The 19,812-nt window shown below is 61.0% G+C and overlaps 1 protein-coding gene across 5 annotated transcripts in view; it reads right to left on the bottom strand.

Moving 5' to 3' along the window:
• Window positions 1–19,812, bottom strand: part of GSE1 (Gse1 coiled-coil protein) — a 385,451-nt gene that overhangs the window by 147,133 nt on the left and 218,506 nt on the right. The gene's annotated exons all lie outside the window — the stretch shown is intronic.

The raw sequence follows: 19,812 nt of genomic DNA, 5'->3' as shown, positions 1-19,812 counted from the left end.
ATTCCATTTCTCGGGCATGGGAGCCACATGTGCCTCATGGCTGCCACGAGGGTGGGACCATGCAGCTGGGAGCCCTTCTACTGGACAGCCTCTCTACACCGTTTTTTCTTGTGTCTTTGGCACCATGGGCAAAAGAGACCGATGCTAAGGTTAAAAGTAAAATAAAAAATATGAAAAGCATATAGGACATTGATTTCTGGTCACACCCAATCAGACCCCCTGGGGGCGGGGCTTGGAGTCTGCCTGACCAAACCGTGTACGTCCCTCCAGAGTCCAGCCCTGTCTCGGCTCCAAGAGATTGTCCACCACCTCTCCTCACTCTTGACTAATAATTGGCCTGGTCTGATCCTCTGGTGTGCTCCAGCTTTTCCCAGAGGCCCCACAAGGGTTACAAAGACTCCATCCTCTCTTCCTGACCTCACAAACTCCTAGGCATCCTTCAAAACCCCAGTCCAACTTCCTGACCCCTGGGACTCCTCTCCTACAGCATCTCGTGTTTCCCTCTCTTGTGGCATTTCCTGCCAGGAACTGAATTGCTAACGCATGTCTTCCCCTCCTTGGCTATGAGCATGCTGTAACCAAATTGGTCAGTTGAAGACTTGGCAGGGGACAGGGAATCTGGATACGCTGTGGAAGAGAGAAGCCAGAATTGTCTCTCAACTTGACCTTGAGTTTCCTAGAGAAGAACACTGTGCCTGGAGTGCTGGAGGCTCTGACAGGTGCTGGCATCAGGAACACACGAGTGAGAGACACAGACCAGGGGTCAGGTCTTAGACCTTCCCTCCCATACTCTGAGCACACATGCAAGCACACAATAGGAGCTTAAATGGGGGGGGGGGGGTAGATGAGCTGAATTACATGGAGGAACAGCAAGAGCACGAGGATACCTGGTATGGACGCGATACCCTCCAGGGAGGTGGGCAGCCGGGAGTCCCCCTGGGAAGACAGACTCCGCCCTCGAGAAGCCGGCCCCTCTGCTTAGATTTGCCTCGCGGGGAGCCCTCCCTGGGGTCTGTGGGGGTGGGCCTGGCTCCCTGCACCATTTTAGGCCACTCTCCCAGGCCCCCGACTCACTTGCTCGTGCTAGAAGTTTCCATGGCTGAGAGGGCACTGCCGCTACCTGTTGCCCGTCTCGCGCAGCCCCGAAGAGCACTGAGCCGAGGGACCAGTGACATGGAGGGCCCCAATGATATGTCACTGCAGCCCGATCAGACCTTCCCAAGGCTGGGACTGGCCTAATGGAGCCCCAAAGGGCGTTTAACTGTCCAGGGTCTCAAAGACCCTGCCTGTCTCCCGCAGGCCGTGCTCCTGTCCCCACTCCGGGGCTGTCGTGCTCACCAACTAAACGGAAACGGTTCCTCTGCTCACAACCCTTCAGACACCATGCAGGGGGCTTTCTGCAGCATAGGGTCCTCCGCTGTGCGACAGGAACTGCCTGGAGCCCACTCCCTCCCACGTGGCCACAGCCCTGACCTCAGACACCAGCCACAGGCCCCGCCAAGGCTGTTGGGATCCTTCCTGGGTTCCACGATTTCCTCAAACAGCTCACCGAACTCGGGCAAACGCTGGGCTTTGGTTTGCTGGTTTATTATAAAGGCTCCCACTGAGGAGCAGCCGGATGGAAGAGAGGCCTAGAGCGAGGGACGGGGGTGGCGCGGTGCTCCCCGGCCCTCCCCCCTGGGGCACGCCACCTTCCTAGCCCCTGCCCTCCTGGCAGCCTGACAGCTCTGCGACCCCCGGGCTTGAGCGATGTTTGGGGAGGCTGCACGGGACAGGAACTCGGTCCCCGGCCCCTCTTCCCTCCCAGGGAAACGAGAGATCCTCTTCTAACCGTGGCTTGGCCCTTCTGGTGACCAGCCCCATGCTGAAGCCCATCGGGGTCACCTCGTCAGAACAAAACACACCCCTACCTCCCAGGACAGTCCGAGGGCGTGAGGAATTACATGTCAGGAACCGGGGCAGAGACCGAATATGCACTCCTTGTCCTGTCACCCCTCCTCCGTCCTCTCTCCTCGCCCAAGAGCACAGCCCTGGCCCAGAAGCACCCAGTTCCCCACTTCCTTCTCCTCCAAGGCAGAGGAGTCCCACATCAACCCTGTGTTCAAATCCTGACCCGTCACTCCTAGCTGGGTGACCTGCACCAGTCACCTAGCTTCTCTCTGCCTCAGTTTCCCCACAGGTAATATGGAGATAAAAACAGACTCCCAAGGCGGCCAGGAGAGGTAAATGCGTTTCTTTCCGTCTACTGCACTCACAAGGAGCCTAACGTGGGTGTTGGTTAGGTCGGCTTGCCCGGGGCGCAAACACAGACAGGCCTCTCAGACATGACCCCGCCCCAGCGGCTCCCCTGTCTCTTCCCAAGTGGACCAGGGGGCCGAAGCAGCATCAGGAACCCTCTGGAATGTTCGGAACGTGTTCCTGCCTGCACAGCTCAAGCATCCGTGTTGAAATCCCTGAGAGCTTATCAACACCGAGTGGACCCCCTGGGTCCCTCGGACGCCTACGCCAAGTGAAAACGGGGGTCCGCTGCTCCTCCCCCTGGGGAGGACATGGCGCTAGGCGTGTGAGAAACTGGCAAAACACATTCTGTTCCAGGTTTAACTCGGCGGCCTCCATCCAGCCGTGCCCAAAGTCATTCCTACAAACGCACACTGGGACGCCGGCCCTTGGAACCCAAATGCAGACGGGGAGTGTCCGGGTCTTCTCTCTCGTCGGGCATGGAGAACGGCAGGCCGCGTGGTGAAGGTGGGGACGGGGTGGGGGTGGGGGGCAGGGGGTGAGGGGAGGGAGGGCTGCGGAGGGGCGGGCCCCGTGCGCGGGTCGGGAGAGGGCCACCGGCCGTGGGGAGGACATGGCACAGAGGCCAGGCCATGCCGGGTGAGAACCAGCTCACCTTCCCCACCGGAGCCGCGTGGCACTGCCTCCAGCACGGGCAGCACCGCAGGGTCTTCCCCGGGCCCATGCGCCGACATGGAGTGCACGCCGGCTGCGTGTGCACAGCGGTGCCGGTGCCGAGGGGGAGGGTCGTGTCCCTGGAAGGCTCTCGGGCACAAGCACGCGTGAGAGCTGGTGTGGGGCGCACGTGGGCACGGGCTTCTGAGGAGCGGATTACCGCGTGTGGGTCGTGGAGGGCAGCGTGTGCGGGGGTGTGCGGGCTGCGGGCAAGCACACATGCGTGAACCTGTGAGACGGCAGGCGCCACAAACATGGGCACCCAGGGGCTCGAGATGGCGGGCGGCCTGACCCTGCGCGTGCACACATGCGTGTGACAACTAGAGCTGCGTGTGGGGGCTGGGTGCGGGAGGACCCCCGCGAGGGCAGCCCAGGCCGGGCCGGCTCCCCTCACTGCCCTGAGGCACCCGTACGGTCCCATCTGTACTAAAGGCCAGGACAAGAATGGGGGCTCTGTGGCGGGGAGGCACCCGCAGCCCAGCCTTGGGTCAGGGGGCGCTGGTCTTTGAGGGGCAGGAGGGCCCGGAGGGGGGCAGGGCTGGGGGGTGCCCAGAGCAGCTCCCACCGGCCGGCCGCCCCCGGGGAGGCTGGCATCAGGCTCCCAATTACAGGAACAATTAGGGCACAGTGATGCCCAGCCAGGCGCCGCAGCACCACCGCGAGAGTGACAAGCCGGCCCCGGCGGGCTGCGCGCCGGCTTTAATCCCGGGAAGGCTCTCGAGTGTTAATGGTGCAAGCAGCCTCATTAGCTGTAATCCATCTGTCCTTAATGCGGCGGCGGCGGCACAGGTCTGGGGGATGAAGGATGCCCTCCCGGGGACGGCGGGCGGGCGGGTGGCGCGGCACTCCCTCCCTCCTCCTCTGCTCCGAAAAATGAAATAAAGGCAGGGGGAAGGCACAGAGGAGGGGCAGACGCAGCTCTCCACTCCCCACTGCTTGGAGAACAGGCTGTGCCAAGGCTGGACCCGGGGCTGGGCCCCACCCTGCTGTGTGACTGCGGCCAAGACACTCTCCGTCTCTGGGCCTATGCCATCCTCTGGGAAAAGGCAGGGGCTGGAATGGGTGCCTCTGGGCGCAGGAAACCAGGGGTGGCTGCGCCTGAGAGGCCTCCTTCTCGGCTCAGGCTGCCCCATCCCTTGTCTGGGGAGCTGCAGTTGGTGTGGACGGGGCCTGGAATCTTCCATGTGGTTTTCTGACGACTATAAATCCTGCCTTTGTCTGTGGTGGCGGAAGGGACCCTACCACACCATCCGGGGGCAGTGGGTGACATGGCCCGACGCCAAGGACAGGTGCAGGCGGTCAAGGTTGAATACAGGCACCTCGGGCTCAGCTGTGCCCAGGGCAGCTGTAGGTGTCCTAGACCTAAGGGGCGGGCACAGGGGAGGAGCCCCTCCCCTGCCACGTTGTCTGGGGACAGTAAAGGCCCTGAGCTGGAGGGGCTGCCCAGACGGACAGGAGGGCAGGAGAGCTGGCTGCAAAGAGAGTGGGGGCTCGGGGACGGGCTGCCCGGGTGTGAGTCCCGCCTCCACTATGTAATATAGGAGGTCACTCGGCCTCTCTGTGCCTCTGCTTCCCCATCTGCAAGATGAGGGGAAGTAGCAGGCCTCTCTCAAGGGTTAGGAGGAAGGGGCGCACAGAGCCACGCGTGAGACCTCCGCGTTACAGCTTCTCTGCGGCGTGTCACTCGAGGGCCACTCGGGATTGCCAACGCGCCTGCTCCCGTGTTATTCACTATCTTTGAATCGGCCGGGTGTTTAAGTTTCTGGAGGGGCCATTCACATCAGCTAAGTTTTTAGAAAACCAATTTATATCCAGAAAGAAGCCGTCAATCACAAGCAGGAACAGAGGTGCCTGCGGGCTGGAGTCTGACACCTGCTCCCCTTGTTCCAACGGGATTCATGGATGCAGGGGCTTGGGGGGCCCTGGCACTGCAGATCAGAAAGCCCAGACCAGGAGAAGCACGGCTCAGCCTTCCTCTCGATGATACCCCCATGTGATGGAACATGGCCCGGAGTGCCCCCCGGAGCCGCGGGAAGCCAGAGCCCGCTCCGCCAGACTCAGAATGCGGCCTCTAGCCACTCCCTCTGCCCCTGCCACCACGGCCTCGGTTTCCCAATCTGGAAAATGGGGGCACTCGATCAAGAGCCCTGATGGTCACCAGAGGGGGGTCTAGCCGGCACTCAGGTCTGAAAGGCCCCTGGTGCTGTGGGCGGAGGGGTCGTGGGCAGCACGGGGCTACGGGCAGGGACAGACATGGTGCCGAGAGTGGCTGTTTCCCTGATGCTCTTCAATTATTCAGACCAGAGCCGTACCCTTATTTAAAGTCTAGTCTTGCACCCGCGGCATCCGGCAGCAGGCTCCGGAGCTGCTGCTAGATTTACACGGGGACGGGCTCCCCTCGCAAAGTCAATTAATTAAGCAAACACTCCTGCCAGGGGGTTCTCAGGTGTGCGCGGGGAGATCCGCCGGTCTCAGCCCGCCGCCTCCGGGACACTTGATCCCGCGGAACGGCCGGCCGGGTGGGCCGGGAGGGTGGCCCTGGGGCTGGGCGTGGCCAGTGCAAGAGCAGGGCGCCTACGGCGGGCGGCCGGGGCCAGCCCCTTCTCACCCCAGCTACAGACAGGGAAACTGAGGCACAGAGAGGGGATTTAAGTCCAGACACGGCCCGGCACCCACACGCTTCTGTTCCCCCTTGCCCGCCCCCTCCCCCGAGCCAGGAAGCCAGAGCAGCTACTCCACAGCATTTCCAGCGGCGTCCGGCACCTACCGCACGCCTCCCAGCCTTGTCACTCGTGCCCGGCTTCACGTGGACCCCGCAGGTGAGGACCACAGGACCCGTATTTTATGGAGGGGAAACGGAGGCACAGAGCGGGGGACTGACTCCCTCAAATTCACACACATTGTAAGGAAAAGTGTGGGAGACTTGAGCCCAGGCCGTCGGGGCCCTGATCCCTGCCCCCAGAGCCGAGCCTCAGCCTCGCCACCTTGCCAGGCCCCGCTCACGGTCCATCCCCTCTGCCAGAGGCACATGGGTGCCCGTTCTCGGTCTCTTGCACCTGGCAGAGCGGGCACCACCCAGGGCGCCCCAGGTGATGTGCAGCCTGCCCGCTGGCGGACGTTCTGGAATGTTCCGGTGGTTTGTGGCACTGGCCCAGTCCCCGTCCCGACTATCTGCTGCTCTTCCCCGGATAACGACAAGAGCCAGCCCGAGGAGGGCACTTGGCTTGGAAAAACCCTTCACAAACACCTCCTGGGTGAGGACGTGAACTCGAGGTGAGACTACGTAGGCCAGCTCTCCAGCCAGCCAGCCAGTGGGCCTCGCTGGCCAGGGCCAGCCTGTTCCACACAAGTGTAGAGCACGATGGCGGAGGGGTCCGTGCCGGGGCGGAAGGCAGGGCTGTGTTCTGCTGTCCCTGCCCAGCCGTTCACCAAGCAATGGCTCCGGGTCTTAGCGTCCTGGTCTGTAAAGTGGTGATGGAAACAGAAGCACCTCCTCGTTCTAGCCGCGAGAAGTTAAGGCAAAGTGTCCGTTGTCCCAACTCCCCCTGTGGCGGGCACAGAGCGGGTCCTCCAGAGTACACCACCTGCTCCCACAGAGGAACGGGGGGCATCGGGGTAACGTTGCTGGCCCCGGTCTGCTCTGGCCCAGCGTCTCCGCTCCGGGAAACCGAGCACACTGGGCATCCTCAGCAAACAGACTGTCCAAACCCTGGCACGTGCACGGGACAGGGGATGTCGGCTCAAATCAAACCACCCCGGTAATGCCCCGCTTGGAAGGAGGAGGGGTGCATCTACAAAGGGGACGGACTTCAACAGCTTGTCTGGGCGCCCCCTTTACCTGGAGCGCCCTCCTGCCTGCTCCTCGCCTTCAGAAGCCTTCTCAAGGGGCGCCTGGGTGGCTCAGTGGGTTAAAGCCTCTGCCTTCGGCTCAGGTCATGATCCCAGAGTCCTGGGATCGAGCCCGGCATCAGGCTCTCTGCTCAGCGGGAAGCCTGCCTCCCCCCCTCTCTCTGCCTCTCTGCCTGCTTGTGATCTCTCTCTCTGTCAAATAAATAAATAAAATATTTAAAAAAAAGAAGCCTTCTCAAGCAACCTGCCCTCTGCACCCCAGAGCTAACCACTGCCTCCCTCCTACCCCCGTCGTCTGCAAGCCAAGAGGACGCCTCTCCCCCCACCGAGACCGTGGTGAGCTGGACATGCACTGAACACCCCATGTGCTTGAGTGTGCGTTCTCCTTCAAAAAGGGGGGGACCGTTGTTTCTGGTCACAGATCAGGAGACTGAGGCCCGGAGCAGCCAGGCCACACACTGAGGCCGCACAGGTGGTCAGCAGCAGAGCCCGGACTGGACCCTGGGAGGCCTGGCCCCCACCTCGGCGAGGCTTGGCTGTGGCGGGAAGCGCAGGTGTCGGGATTGGCGGAGACTGGTGGCCGGCAAGGGGACATGGCCAAAGCTCCAGGCAGGAGGGCATCCAGCCCAGGGAGGGAGGGAGCCAGGCGCCGCTTAAAAACCAAACTGAAACTCGAGCAAAGGCAACACACGCTGTCCCGGGAGGGGTGGCGAGACCTGGGGTTCCTGCACACGCTGCTCCCTGGGGGGCCTGCCCGCCACACTCCATGTGAAACCCAGCTGCTTGGGGACGAGTACTGTTTTAGGCATTGGGGGGGGGGAGGCGGGCGGAGGGCTCGGGGCCATAGGCTGGAATATCAGGGAGCAGGTGCTGGGGTGCCAAGCGGAGGAGTCAGACTGGGGACCGGGACCCCCTCCCTGGCATTGCCGGCCACCCAGTCTGACCCCCCAGCTTTTCCGGGGAGCCTCGTCTGGCCCCACTGCTCGCCACACCTGCTGTGAAAGTGACACCCCTCGGCGGATGGTGGCTGCTCTGTCCCCTGGGAGGGCAATGAGACACCTGGAGCAGAGCAGGGACAGGCCACTGGGGGTGGCTGGGCAGCCGGGCAGGGGCTCTGCTGGGCCTCGCGGGAGTGGCAAGGCCTGAGGAGGAGAGCTCAGGAATGGGGGGGTGGGTAGGGGGGCTCCCCAGGGACCTGGGAGCAGACACAGGGGAGGGGACGGAGGCTCAGAGGTCCCAAACTGCCCCAGTCACATGACCAGTAAGAAGCTGAGACACAGAAGCCTCTGAACAACCATCTCACCTCATCCAGGGATGCCCAGAATGTGCCTTCGTTCCCATGTGGACGTCTGCCTCTTACCCAGACGGCACAGTGTTGGGGTTGAGGCAGTAGAATCTGAGGCCGAACTGCCCGAGTCCCCCTCTGGCCCTGACATCTAAGGCCGATGACCAAGGCTGTGTGGACTTGGAATCTTGTGCCTCAGTTTCCCCATCTGTCAGGTGGGAACGGTACCAGTCCACACTTCACAGGGGAGGTGTGCTGTGAGAATCTGAAGGTTTCAGACAGGCGCTCAGGCGCAGCCAGGACCCAGGAGCCGCTGGAGGAACAGCCCCACTGCCACACCGCTCCCCGCCAGGCCATCTCCAGCACCCTGCCACCCTTGAGCTCTGGGTCAGCTGGTCTGGAAACAACCTGGAGAGCTCCCTGGAGGAGACAAACCCTGACACTGCAGCCAGACGCAGGTGCACCCGAGCCTCAGTTTCCCCACTGTGTACCACTGTGTATGGAGGCTGAGGCCTCTGTGCATGCCTGGGGCCAGTGCACAGGCACTGCATGACACACGAGAAATGGTCACTTCACCGCGACAGTGACACCCCAGCCGTCCCCAAATTCCACAGGAAGTCCACAGCACGGGGAGGGGCGGGAGCCCAGAGAACTGAAAACACGTCCGCATGGAAACTCACACAGACAGGTTCAGGGCAGCGCCGTTCCCAACAGCTGAGATGGGGAAACCACCCAGACGTGCATCAGCGGATGAAAGTGGCCACCAAACGTGGTCCATCCACACTCTGGAACATTACTCAGCCACGAAGCGGAAGGCCGTCCTGCGGGACAGCTCAGTGAGAGGCACCAGACATGCAAGGCCCCACTGGGCGATTCCACGGATGCGAAATGTCCAGAACAGGTAAATCCACAGAGACGGTGCAGATCCATGGTTGTTGGGGGCTGGGGGAGGGAGAGCTAGGGAGGGGCAGCCAAGGAGTACAGGGTTTCTCTGTGGGGTGCGGAGAACATTCTAGAAGGACACAGTGGTCATACCGGCACCATCTGCAAATATATAAAGCCCACTGACTTGTACGCTTTAAGGGGAGAGGAATCGTATGTGAACCACATCTCAATAAAACAGCTAAATCAAGTAAAACCCTTGAAGCCTGTTCCGGGTCCAGCAGGAGGCCTGGGGCGCACCCGAGGACGGAGGCTGAGCGTCCATGTGGGGAGTGGCCTGACCAGGTGGAAGTCGGCCCTGGCTGCATCACTCACAAACAGATGGCACATGCAGGATGTCTCTCAGTTTCAGCTCTGGCTATAGAGTCAGGAAACACATAAAACATTTAGCCACAATTATTATTGGGCACCTCCTGCATACATGGGCCAGGCCCTGGGGCCAGTCTCTTGAGCCTAAAAGCTGACCCTGCCCTTGTCCTGGTGCAGCCCAGCTTAGCAGGCTGACACACAGCCTCAGGAAGGCATGCAAGTACATCTGCATGGAGCATGCCAAGAAGATGTGCTGCGTGGGGGAGAAGCTGGGGTCAGCAAGGAACAGCATGAAGAATGTGGGAACAGCAGGTGCAAAGGCCATGAGACAGAAAGGAGCATAAGGAACTAAAAACGGCTGGTGAGGCTAGGCCCAAGAGCAAAAGGCAGGAATGCCGGTGGCGAGGACTTCTGTCCGGGATGACAGAAATCTCCCTGCTCCATTCCGTACCCCAAATGCTTAAGATGTCCCCACTAGGCTGTGACAAAGTGGGTCCTCAAACGCAACATGCTGTCCCAGGATGTACTGGCCTGCCTGATTTGGAACATTCTGACGTGTGTGGGAGAGCGATTAGAAGGCGTGAGGGCGTCCCGCCATCCCCTAGCTGCTCCCAACCCAACTCAGGTGGCGTTCTCTGAAATACCAGGGAACCCCCTCCAGGAGGCCCAGGCCCTCAGGGGGCCTGTTGTGTTCTTAGACAGGAGCCCTCACAGGCCTCAAGAACACTTCCCACTGGGCTCCTCCTCTTCTTTCTCAGCAAGATGCCCCACTTCCTCCGGAGCGAGCTTCCTGCCCGGAAAGTCACAGGCTCCAGCAGCCACTGACCAACGAGATCTGTAAGGCAAGAACCCACCCGGCACCCGGGCACAGAGCCACAGCACCCTGGAAATAACGCTGCCTCTGCAGGTCGGAGATGGTATTACTACAAGTCACCCTCCCCAAGCATAACAATGGGCACAGAGACAAAGGTCTGTCTCTGCCTCAGTCTGACCACGCTGAGCGGACATGCATCCCATGCTCCAGCGCTTACCTCCTACGGGACACCTTCCAGCATCCCAGGGGGGGCAGCTGGAGGCCCAGCCTTCCAGGGGTTTGGATGTGGCCAGACACAGCCCACCAACTTGCAGGAAGAGCTCTGCCTGTGCGTGGTCTCATGACCCCCCAACCCGCTGGCCGCCAGAGGGAAGGCAGCTCCCAGCCAAGGATTAAAGATTTAGCAAGACAAGGCTCCGGTCACAGCTCCCTGCAAATCCACTGCCTGGGCTGCCCCCGGGGTGGGGATGTGGCTGCAAGAGCGGAGATACGGGGAAGGAGACAGAAAGAAAAGTTGGGATTCTATGGGGGGGCACGCAGGACAGGGTTCAGGGGGCCCCCCAGAATGAATGGATTAATCCATGGGCGATGCTCCCGCAGGCCACACTATATGGTCCCTGGGCCACAAGAGCTGTGGCCTGGAGAGTGTGGGGCCGCCCCCGCTGATTCAGGAGATGGACTAGAGCCATCTGGAGAACAGAACCAGCAGAATTCAGACACTGAGGCCCAAGCCTCGAGTCCGTCAGTACCATAGAGTTCGTCCGATAAACTCGAGAGCCTAAGGACTAAAGGATGTGGCATTAAAAGCAACATTTGTTTTGGAAACTGGCATGAGGACATCACAGCCTCCCTCTCTCCCGGCGCTGGGGGCCTAGCTTCCAGGCAGAGGGCAGCTTGGAGGAGGGGGACGCAGGCAGGGGGAGATGGGGATGGGGTTCCTGGGGGAAGGAAGCGCTTTCCCTGGAGCCCTAAGAGGCCATCAGCACGAGGCGCTCAGGTTTAATTGTGGGAGTTGCTGCAGCGAGAGAAATGCAATGTGACCCCCTGCCCAGGCTGGCACAGCCTCTTCAGGGTCCCTGCTGCCCGGTTCCCCGCCCCACCTCCCTCCCTGCATCTCCAGCTGTTCTCCCTGCTCCCGCTGACAACAGCTGCCGTCACAGCGGGGTGGGGAGCAGGACACGGAGGGAGGCGGCTGTGGTGGGGCTGGATGTTTGGGAAAATGAGACCGTCAGAAATCCTTAACCCATCAGAGAACAGGCTGTGCCCACCACCCCTCCAGCCCCATCAGCGGCCGCACGGAGATGCTCTCTTCCCCAGATGAGAGCCCCAACTGATGCCTCTCCTTTCCTTCCCCACCCAGACCTCCCTGCATCTGTCGCCTGGACTGGTGCAGTAGCCAACTCACGGGTCCCGCTGCTTCTGCCCTGGCCCTGAGCTCCACCCTCCATGTGATGCCCACCAGACGACCCTACGGGAAGGGAGGTTGACTCGCGTCCTGCCCTCTGCCCCAAACCTCCCAGGCCTCCCAACTGGATCCCGGTGAGGGCTATGTCCTCGGAACCACAGCCCACACACCCTCATTCTTCTCCTCCTATCCTGCAGCACTGCCCATTGGTATCCTTGCCATTTCATTGTGGTTTTTTTTGAAAGATTTTATTTACTTATTTGACAGAGATCACAAGTTGGCAGAGAGGTAGGCTGTGGGGCGGGAGAGGAAGCAGGCTCCCCGCCGAGCAGAGAGCCCGAGACGGGACTCGATCCCAGGACCCTGGGATCATGACCTGAGACAAAGGCAGAGGCTTAACCCACTGAGTCACCCAGGCACCCCATCTTTGCCATGTCTTAAACATTTCAGGGGTGTTCCCCACTCAGGGCTCTCCACTCGGGCATCTGTGGGACTAGCTCTGGCACAGTCACTCGGAGGGGTCTCCACGCACCCCACTGCGGGGCACTCAACGGCCCACATCCTAAGCCCTGGAACCCGGAATGGGACTTTCTTGGGTCACAGGGCCTCTGCAGATGTAACTGAGGATCCCTAAATATGACCATGTGGATGCGCCAGGTGGGTCTCAAATCCAGCACCGAGCTGTCCTCAATCAGGGGAGGAGAAGGCCACGTGAAGATGGGGCAGAGAGAGGGGTCCCAAGCCAAGGCAGGCCAGCAGCTGCCAGGGCTTATGTAAGGGAGAGGGGTCGCTTCTTCCCAGGAGCCCCTGAAAGGGAGCACAGCCCTTCTGGTTCTGGGACTTCTGGTCTCCAGAATGGCCAGAGAATCAATGTCACTGAAGCCCGGCGTTTGTGATCCTGCTATAGCAGCCCTGGGACGCTCATCACCTCCCGTTTCTCACCCCGGCCTACCGTGGTCCCCATAGCTCTGCACCCTGAGGCAGCTCTCATTTTGGCAGCGCCGCGCCTTCATACTAACATCTGTGGCTTCGAAGTACTCCAGCCGGCTCTCCTGCAAAGTGGTGGGGCTGGGTGAGGCTCGGGGCAGGGGGTAGCAGACAGCTCAGAGCCCCCGGGAGGCAGGCAGAGCTGCCTCTGCCTCAGTTCCTGGCCAGATGCTCCCCAAAGTCGCCTCGCCTGGCCTGTGCAACGGCCCCTGGCTTCGGAAACGTCACCCTTCGCGGTCAGTCCCTGCTCCGGAGAGGAGCCCACACATTTCCTGGCCGGATATATTCTCAGAAGCTTCTCTCTCCCTTTCCAGCCCAGTGTGGCCCCCTGGCCACCCCCCGAACTACACTACAGGCCTCTCCTGTCCTGTGCCTCACCCCTCCCCACCCAGTGTGGGTGGCCCCCTGGGGAGACAGGCATCCCGAGAGGGTGACCTTCCCTTCTCTTCCCCGGTTTGGCCTCTCCCCAAAGAATCCCGGGGAAACACAACACTGCTCGAGTGGGCGAGGGAGACCGACATCCTCTGTTCCCCTTGGAAGGTGGGGGGTCAGGCTCCTGGGGCTGACACGGCGAATTTCCCCACGCAGGGAACTCAACACACAGCCACCGAGGCTCCCCCAGTTCTGGGAGCCAGAAGCCCGCCATCAAGGTCCACGCTCCCTCTGAAGGCTCCGGGAGAGGATCTTTCCAGCCTCTTCCAGCTCCTGCTGGAGCCGCCACCGCTGGCCTTCCTTGCTCGTGGACGCACCCCTGCGGTCTCTGCCCGTGGTCACATCCCACCTGAACATCACTGTCTGTGTGACACCAGTCCTTGGGTTACGGCCTGTCATTACCCAATGGGACCTCATCTTAACCCTATGACATCTGTAAAGGCACATGAACAGGTAGCAGGCGTTTGGACGTGAATGGGTCTTTTGGGGGGACAAAATTCAACCCCCAAGGGGTGGGGACTAAACACCAGGTGAGAGGCCCGGCCCTTGGCAGCTGCCTGGGACTGAATCCTGGTGGCTGAGCCCGTCCCAGGGGGAGGAAGTGTCTGGACCCATGGCCCCACCACCAAGTTCTGTAAACACAGCAGGAAGCCTTAGGGAGGCCCCCGTGACTCATGTTCCGGCTCCATAAAATGGGTTTGCTGAAATCCCACCTCTTTAGACGGGCACGGGGAGCACCAGCAACAGAGGGCGTCTGCCGGCGCCTTCTCTCGGGGGTGAACCAGGGTCTTCGATTGCAGGTCAAAGCCATTCCCTGGACAGAACCTACCCGCCCACCCGCAGGCTGCCTGGAGCCCATCCCCTACGGTTCCCTTCACCGAAGCACTGCTGTGTTGCTGTGTGGGTTCAACGGTGTCCCCCAAAGTGCACGACGTCCTCCTGCAACCTCCGAAGGGGGCCTCATTCACCCATGCGAGTCTTGGCGGGTGTGACCGAGATACGATGAGGTCATATGGGGTTAGAGTGGCCCCACGCACAAGGACGTGTCCTTCCAGGGTGAGGGACTTTGAACACAAGAGCAGAGGAGGACTCACGCACACACATACACACAGGGAGGAGGCCAGAGGCAGAAGGACGCGGCCACAAGCCAAGGGACGCCTGGAGTTCCCCGGAGCCTCCAGGGGGCGGGTGGCCGTGGGGGACACCTTGATTCGGAACTCTGGCCTCTGGAGCTGGGAGACAACAATTTTCTGTGGTTTTAAGTCCTCAGTTTGAGATGATTTTTTACGGCAGCTCCAGGGAACTCATCCCCGTACCTCAAGCTACCGCCGGGGGACCCCGGGTAACGTCTAGAAACATATCTGGAAGTCACAACGGCGGGCTGTGACAGGTGTACAGTGGGTCGAGGCCAAAGAAGCTGCCGATGTCCTGGGACTCACAGAAAGCCGGTAACAAGAAAGCACCCAGCCCAAAACACCAGCAGAGCCCGGCTGCTTTAACAGGTAACCAGCCCCAGGCGCTGGGTGGCTCAGTGCGTTCGGCGTCCGACCCTGGACCTCAGCTCAGGTCTCCATCTCTGGCTCCTGAGTTCAAGCCCCACACTGGGCTCCACGTTGAGCGTGGAGCCTAGGTTAAAAAAAAAAAAAAAAAAGTAACCACTCCTTTCAACGTTAAGTGATGGAAGGAACAAACTTTCCATCCTGGAGCTGCATATCCAAGACCTCTCTGGGGAATGCCCGAGGGACTGGCACGCGGTATGGGCCAGGAATGCCGCCTCCACTGGGCAGACCCGTGCCCCCAGCAGGCTCTGATGGGGGCCTTGCTCCTGGCCAGAAACATCGGGAACCCACCCTCTCTGTTCAGATCAGCTGGTGAGGGGGGGTGTCCCTGCAAGAGGGTCTATGAAGTGAGGGGGCCCGGGCGAAGAAAGCCCAGGAGGGCGGGTGAGGACCAGCCGGCGTGGCCCAGGGAGGGAGGGGGCCCCCCCCCCCCGGCTGCAGGCCACCAGCAGGAGCCCCGTGCAGCCCCCTCCCTCCCGCTGCCCCTGCTCCCCCCAGCATCAAGCTTCACTGGGCTTGTGTGTCTGCCAGATGGCCACGCGCTGTGTGTCAGGAGATAATCGCTATTAAAAATTCACTGGGTTTTATTTTATCTTTTTTTTTTTTTTTTAAGGTTCCGTTTGGGCTCTCTGCTCCCTCCTGCAGAAGCTTCCACACCGCTACCCATTACACCACTTTAATTGTCTCTAATTAAAAGAAACATTGACTGGGTCACTGGGGTTTTCTCCACTTGGGTGGCTGGAGGGGGCAGGGCTGCTCCCCCCAGGGCAGCTCCACGGCTGGGGCCCCCTGGCAGCTTAGCCACCACCAGGAGCAGAGTGAGGCCCCGCAGCACCTCCCCAGGGCAGTACCTGGTCCTCCCCGACCCCGTTCCCCCACCCTGTCCCCCCACCGCTCCCCTCCCGACAGACCCGGCATAATTGCTTTTCTGCCCCAAGGGGCTTCAGCGACACAGGCTGTGCGTCACCGCACGAGTGCTGAGTTTCCCATCCCAACTAGAGGCACCAAGGAAAAATCCAGAGACAAAGAGGTCAAACGCAGTGTCTGGAAGATCCCAGGACACAGTGGCCAGGTTTGGTCACATCCCACATGGCCACGTCACCTGGCAAAGACTCGGATTCCAGCCCTGCCCCTGCTCGCCCGGGGCCTCAGACAGGCCCTGACCTGCTCTGGGCCTCAGCTGGGCCTCAGTTTCCCTGTCTGCCCAGTGGCGGATGAGGTTCGTCGGATGGCCGCCGAGCACCCCAGCCTGCGGGGCTGAAGATGCAGGGCTGTCAGGAAAGGCAGGGGAGGCAGCTGCCCTGCTGGCCTCACAGGCCCTTGCAAGCCTGCTGGACTCGTTCCAGCACGTTCTGGGAGCTGGGAACACAGCGGCGAGCAGACCAGCTGGCTCAGGTTGCCGGCCTCCCAGGAGGGGGGAAACAGATAAATAACCACACAATATGGACGGGGCTCCTGCTGGGTGGACCTCGGCTCCCAAAAGCCACGTGCCTCACCCGAGAGGGAGGCCAACACGGGGGGTGGCAGGGCAGGGACGGGGGACGATGACCCGGGGACAGAGGGAGCGGCAGCGTCTCAGGCCGGGGATGACTGAGAGACACAATCCTCTGCACCGTGCCCCCCATCAGAGACGACGGTGAGGACAGGGTCCCAGGGCACCCCACGACCTGGCCAGAGTCTCCGACAGGAAAGGCCCAGGTGCCCGTCTCCACCGCGTCTCCAGCCTCTGGGGTCCCTCACCTCCCACGGTGACAAGTGACGGCGAAGGGGTCTAGTGGGGCCAGGGCTGGCCTTGGAGCACTCGAGTCAGACTGGGGAGGCCTTCCTGTCACAGCAGCTTGTGTCTCCCGCCTGAGATGGGGACCCGAGACAGGGACGTCGCAGCCTCCTGGGTCCCTGAAGCCAGGGCCGTCTGTACACTCAGCCACCCCACAATCCTGGGGGGCTCAGTCTGTGACGAGTACTGGAAGGTATTCCCAACCATTTCGTATTTTTAAAATATAGAAAAGGAAGGGAATGAGAATATATGTGTGTCCTGGGGCTGCAGTAAAAATCACCACAAACTTGGCGGCTTAAAACAACAGAATTTACTCTCCCACTTCTGGAGGCCAGAAGTCTGAGATCCAGGTGTGGGCAGGACGGAGCTCCCGCCAGAGGCTCTGGGGAGGGGAGATCCTTCCCACCCCTGGTAGCCCCTGGGGCTCCAGGCCCTTGTCCGGAGCCCCGGCCCCACCTGGCCTCCTCCCTGTCCGCTTTCTTATAAGGACACCGGTCACGGGACTTCAGGCCACCCTGACCCAGAATGATCCCATCTTGATCTTCACTGCGTATTTCCAAATAAGGTGCCATCCTGGGGTTCTGGGTAGACGTGACTTTCGGGGGACACGATTCCCCCAGTAATGATCACCAACAAGGTCACCGCCCCCCCCCCCCCCATGCTGGCATTACTGCATTTCCTTCCAGAGCTCAGACTCTCAGACATCAAGAGAAAAGACGGCCAGCCTTGCCAACTTCTGTTGCCAGTGACCCCTGGCGGGGGGACACACAGCAGCCCTCCTTGTCCCAGGGCTCTCCGAGGTGAGAGGACCCCTGAGGCCGGGGTCCTCACCTGCCCTCCCAATCGGAGTCAGTCACTGAGCCCCAGGAAGCAAGGACCCAAGAGGCAGGGCCTGCCCTTCCTTGCCCACAGTCAGTGAGACAGACGCCCAAGAAGCCAAGTGCTTGCCCGAGGGCACACATTCGCTTCCAGATTCTTCCCTGCTGCACCAGGTCCATCTCCCCATGCTTGTGGCACAAGGATCCCTTGTGCATACACATCAGAGACCCCCCCAGGTGAGAGACAGCCCACGAGGAGAGCCTGTCACTGGTTTCCGGGCGGGGGTGGAGCGGTGGCACCCAGAAGGCCGGGGACTTGGGCAAAAATGGCGAGAGTGCATTTGAAAGGCTCAGAATCACTACAAACAAGGGGATGGGCCAAGAGAGAATCCCAACACGGAGCCGGTGAGCATCCAACCCCAGCCCCTTCCACGCCCATCTCCCAGGCCCCCGTGTCCCTTAAGGTGCTAAGAATTTCTCTGGGACCCACGTTCGAGGAGCACTAACATTTACCAGGTTCTCTCCAAGTCCCGAGTACCGTTTCCACCCGTCAACCGCGTAGCCCAACAGCCCTAGGAGCTACGAGGGGGTTCTGAGACATGTCTGCAAATTCTGTGACCCTCTTTCCATCTGGAGCTGGAATCTGTCCCCTCCCCTTGACCCTGGGTGGCGGCCCCCAGAAGAGAAGGTAGCAGAAGCTACCATGTAGCTCTGAGGCTGCGTGAGCAAAGGCGGGGAATACCAGCAGCTTCCCCGCGTCTGCAACCGCACGCCGCGCCCAGGTTCACAGGCGAACTCCGTGCTGGTTGTCGCTTCAAGCAAGGGGTTGGGATAGTCTCTGGCTTACCCACGGCTACCGGTGACATGATGCTGCTTTACGATCTCCTGTCGTTGATGGAAGAATCAGATACAGAGTCTGAGTCTTACTCAAAGGCACACAGCCAATAAGGCAGATCCAGGAACCCAATCTTAGTCGTTGGGCTCCAGACTGGCCCTCCTGCCCGGTAGGCCAGGTGAGGCAGAGCCTCAGGGGCCACAGGCTAATGACCAAGGGTCTGGCCTTCCCAGGTGGTGGCTGCAACCTCAGCTGAGCCCTGGACCGACGGGAGAAGCACGGGGTTCAGACAGCCCCAGCCAGCCCCACGGGGGTGCCCCAGGACTCTGCTTTAGGAACAACCCCAAAACCAAGGCCACATCCTGGCTTCCCCAGCTCTCACTCCAACACGCAAGGACAGAGCCCCCAAGGGCCCAGCCCCTTGCAGACTGGCAGGGAGCTGGGGGACCCCAAGCTGGCTTTGGGGGCGATCCACCCCACACTCTCTCAACAATCGACCACGGGACCTACATGGCATTCCCCAGAGCTGTCCGGATGCGAGCCTTCCCTCCGGGCTCTGAGGAGGTGTCCCCAGAGAACCCGCATGGACGTCGGACATCACTCCAGCATTTGTCAAGGCCAAGCACATGGCATGAACACAGAGGGAGTGACAGGCCTGCTACAAAACGGTCGCCCTCTGTTCACTCAATAAGCCTTTATGGGACAACCATGCACACTCCACACCTGGGGGGGGGGGGGCTCTGAGGACAGAACGGAAAGGATCTTTCCTTGGGAAACCACTGTCTGAGAGAAGAAAGAAAACTGGGCACAAAGCTCTGCAGTCCCCAGAGGGAAAAGTACGGGGCCGTGAGCACAGAAGGCAGCAGGAGGGATGGCTTAAGGCGAGGCGGACACCGGAAGGCTTCTCAGAGGAGGTGGCATTCAAGGTGGCCTTAAGGTACAGGAGACTATGGGAGGAGGGGAGAAGGGCGTTCCAGGCAGAAGACAAAGGAATACCAGCTGACCTTTATTAACCGGACAGCCCGCAGCTGCTGTTATTAACTGGCCTGGCAGGTTTGGTTCTGGGAGGGCAAACCACGCCCCTCTATAGGGGAGATTACAACACAGAGAGGTTAGGTCACCTGCCCGAAGTCAAACAGCAAGGCCCTCCAGGGTCTGGCACGCAGCCCTTCTGCTATGTGCCTCCGCGGTGGCCAAGCCGTAGCAAGGACAGACACAGAGCTCAGCTGGCTGGGGACAGACTCTGAAGGCAGGCAGGGGGCAGGCCACAGAGCCGCCCTCACTCGGCCCCCAACAGAGGCTGCCCACTTGCTACAGACCAGGAGACTGACCTGTCCGGCCAGGGGCGTGGTCCTGCGGTGGGACGGCCTGGCCTCCATCGTCTCTCCCCTTACCACCTCACAAGCTGTGTGACCCTGAGTAGTGAGTTGAACCTCTCTGAGCCTCCTTTCCCTCAGCTGCAAAAGCAAGAAGACACAAAGGCAGTGCATGTTTCCTGAAGCCACCGTGTGGCCAGGCGCCAGGAAAGGGTGGTTTCTGCGCATGCCCAGCCTGAGGTCCGTGAGGGGCTGTTCTGAGATCCCGGGGGGCTGACCCAGCCCTTCCCCACACAGGCTCCTTCCGCCAGCCCTGTCCTCGCTGCTCCATAGCTGGGGTTCTCGAGAACAGGGCGGGGGTGGGGCAAGGGGGCCGTTGCAACTCCCAAGAGGCTGGCTTGACACTGGCGGGTGGGGAAGCCTGGGATCTGCCCACTGCCCCCTGGAGGCCAACGCGCCAGGCAGCTGGCCCTAGGGACACTGGGCGCCTTTGACCTGGCCAAGGGCACAGAGCTGGTCAGGGGCCTGCCGG

The sequence above is a fragment of the Mustela nigripes genome, chromosome 17 (assembly GCF_022355385.1).
Source record: "Mustela nigripes isolate SB6536 chromosome 17, MUSNIG.SB6536, whole genome shotgun sequence".
Lineage (NCBI taxonomy): Eukaryota > Metazoa > Chordata > Mammalia > Carnivora > Mustelidae > Mustela > Mustela nigripes.
The sequence above is the reverse complement of the archived record's forward strand: the minus strand, read 5'-3'. Positions and strand labels throughout refer to the sequence as shown.